General features: G+C 56.0%; 2 protein-coding genes across 3 annotated transcripts in view; both read right to left on the bottom strand.

Annotated features, from left to right (window-relative positions):
* The window catches only part of LOC123516914 (28S ribosomal protein S28, mitochondrial-like), an 84,505-nt gene that overhangs the window by 57,941 nt on the left and 24,064 nt on the right, over nt 1-2,500 (bottom strand). The gene's annotated exons all lie outside the window — the stretch shown is intronic.
* The window catches only part of LOC123516913, a 4,780-nt gene that overhangs the window by 1,469 nt on the left and 811 nt on the right, over nt 1-2,500 (bottom strand). The window contains exon 1 of the mRNA XM_045276681.1: nt 2,474-2,500. This exon is cut by the window's right edge and continues 811 nt beyond it. The gene's annotated coding sequence lies outside the window, so the exon portion shown is untranslated. The remainder of the gene's footprint in view (nt 1-2,473) is intronic.

Here is a 2,500-nt window from a genome sequence, read left to right as displayed (position 1 = left end):
TCAGCTTAGATCGGATGGCAGCCAGGTAGTATTTGATGAGGAGGTCCCTGTTGGCACCCCAGCCTATACCAGAGAGCCTCTTCATGACATCTACACGTTTGGAGCAGGTAAACCGGAGGTAATCGACATGGGCATGCCATGACAGGCGTGGACCCTCCAGACGAAGCCCGAGGAAGGTGTGGGTGGTGGAGTACGGGACAGCCTCCCCCCGAATGGTGACTGTGGGGTGGGTGCGGAGTATTTTTTAGCATGAAGCACATGAGTGTGCTCTTCTGGGTGCTGACTGTGAGTCCCCAGGTGGTCAGCCAGCTTCCCAGTAATGTGGCAGCTTCCTGGAGATGGGTGGAGGACTGGTCTAGTGTTGCTGCCCTCCTGACGATGGTGATGTCATCTGCATAAATAAGTAGGTGAGTATGGGGAGGGAGGTGGAGGTCCCTGGGGGACACCTCGCTGTATGGAGTGCAGGGCAGACTTGGAGGCACCCACTGCAACCTGGAAAGAGCGACCAGAAAGGAAGTCCTTCACCCAGGAAAGAGTGGTGCCTGTAATGCCCATGTTGGCCAGCTTGTAGAGGATTCCCGTGTGTGGTGCTGAGTCAAATGCTCCCTCGAGGTCGACGAAGAGGGATGTCATGACCTGCCGCTTGCGGTAAGTGTCACAAATGTGATACTCCATCTGACCCAGCACGTCCAGGGTACCCCTGTGGGGTCGGAAACCACACTGCTGATCACTCAGTAGGTGTTTCATCTCCAGCCACCAGGTGAGACGGGTGGTTACCAGGCGCTCCAATAGCTTGCCTATGTTGGAGAGGAGGGCGATGGGTCTGTAGGAGGATGGTCGTGTTGGGTCCTTCCCTGGTTTGGGGATAGGGATGAGAATGGAGGACTTCCAACTTGTAGGGAAGTGTCCTGACAGCCAACTGGTGTTGAAGATGTGAAGGAGGCTAATTTGTAAGGGAGGAGTGAGGTGGGTGAGGAACTCTGATGGGAGCAGGTCTGGGCCCGGAGCCTTACCAGTCTTGAGAGTGGAGGTGGCTGCTGCCAGTTCTTGTGGGGCGAAGGGCTGGATAAGGCCTGAGATGCCAGGAGTGGTGACAGCTGTGGTGATGACAGAGTCCAAGTCTTGTGGAGGTTGGAGAGTTGGAGGAATGCCAATTTTGTGGTGGTAATGGCATGCCAGCAGCTCAGCCTTCTGCTGATTGTCCAGTGAGGATGGCTTGGCGAACCTGTTTACCTTCCATGATGTGCAGGAAGTCCCAGGTTTGTTTTGAGGAGGAGAAGGAGAGGAGCAGTGTGCCCTCCACGCACGTCTCTTGGCCTTGAGGATGGTCTTGGCACAGATGGCATCGAGGCGGAGATATTCTCTCCCTGCCTGCGGTGTTGGGGTTCGCCTCCATTGAGACCAAGCATGTCGGCGGTCTTGGACAGCCTTGGCACATGCCTCGTCCCACCACGGTTTCCCAGGACGACGAGGAGACTGTCTGGTGGAAAGGGAAAAGGCTGCTCGTCCTGCTGCTTCTAATGACTGGCTGAGGGCTAGAACTGCTTGGTCAAGTTGGAGTGTGGTGACATCGGGATTAGATAAGGTTTCTTGGAACCGAGGCCAGGCTGATGGTGTCAGGGTCCAACGAGGTAGACGGCCAGGGTGGGGTCTGGGACGGGTGTGTGGTAAAGTGGCCAGTAGCGGAGATGGTCCTGTGGAAAACTGTGAGGACTGGAAAGTTGAGTCACCCAGGAATAGGTCAAGGACAGAAGGGGCTCCTGTGTGAGGGTGGAGGTATGTAGCCAGGCCAGGTGGACTGAGGAGGGAGAGGTGAGGAGAGTCCAGAAGGGTTTGGAAGAGAGCAGTTCCTGTGGGGTTGTGGTTGCGTGGCAGTAAGGAAGGATTCCAGCGTTGGTGGTGTGCGTTGAAATCCCCCATGATGAGTACTGGCTGTGGAAGGGTGGAAAAGTAGTGGTCATACTCCTGTTGGGTGGCATTACCGGCAGGGTTGTAGCACGCCACCACAGTGAGCCAGTCCGAGTGGAGGCCGACCTGGGCAGCAACCACCTCCATGCTGCCGCCCTGCCACTGAGGAAGGGTAAGCTGGGTGTGGATGAGGCTGTTGCGAAAAGCGAGAAGGACACCTCCACCGCGTCCTTGAGGGCGGTCCCTACGGATGATGGTGTATCCGGGGAGGGTAAGAGAGATGTGAGGGGGCAGCCACGTCTCACATATTCCGATGACGGATGGAAGGGTGTCCTTTAGGTATGTCTGGAGCTCATGGGACTTGCGGAGGAGAGATCTAGCATTCCAGAACATAACTGTGAAGGCCATTATTGGAAGAGAGAGGTCAGGAGTCTGGAGAGAGTGGGCCACAGAGAGGTGAGTATGGTGGGAATAGGAGTGCCATTCTGGTAAAGGTAAAGCCCTTTCCAGAAGAGGGTGAGCAGTTGGGAGATGGTGTCTTCCTTGGGGGATGCGGAGGACATACCTTCAGGTGACTGAGGTAGGTGAACAG

Source organism: Portunus trituberculatus, chromosome 41, assembly GCF_017591435.1.
Source record: "Portunus trituberculatus isolate SZX2019 chromosome 41, ASM1759143v1, whole genome shotgun sequence".
In the NCBI taxonomy this organism is placed as follows: Eukaryota; Metazoa; Arthropoda; class Malacostraca; order Decapoda; family Portunidae; genus Portunus; species Portunus trituberculatus.
Note: the sequence above shows the minus strand (reverse complement) of the source record. Positions and strands in the feature narration are given on the sequence as shown.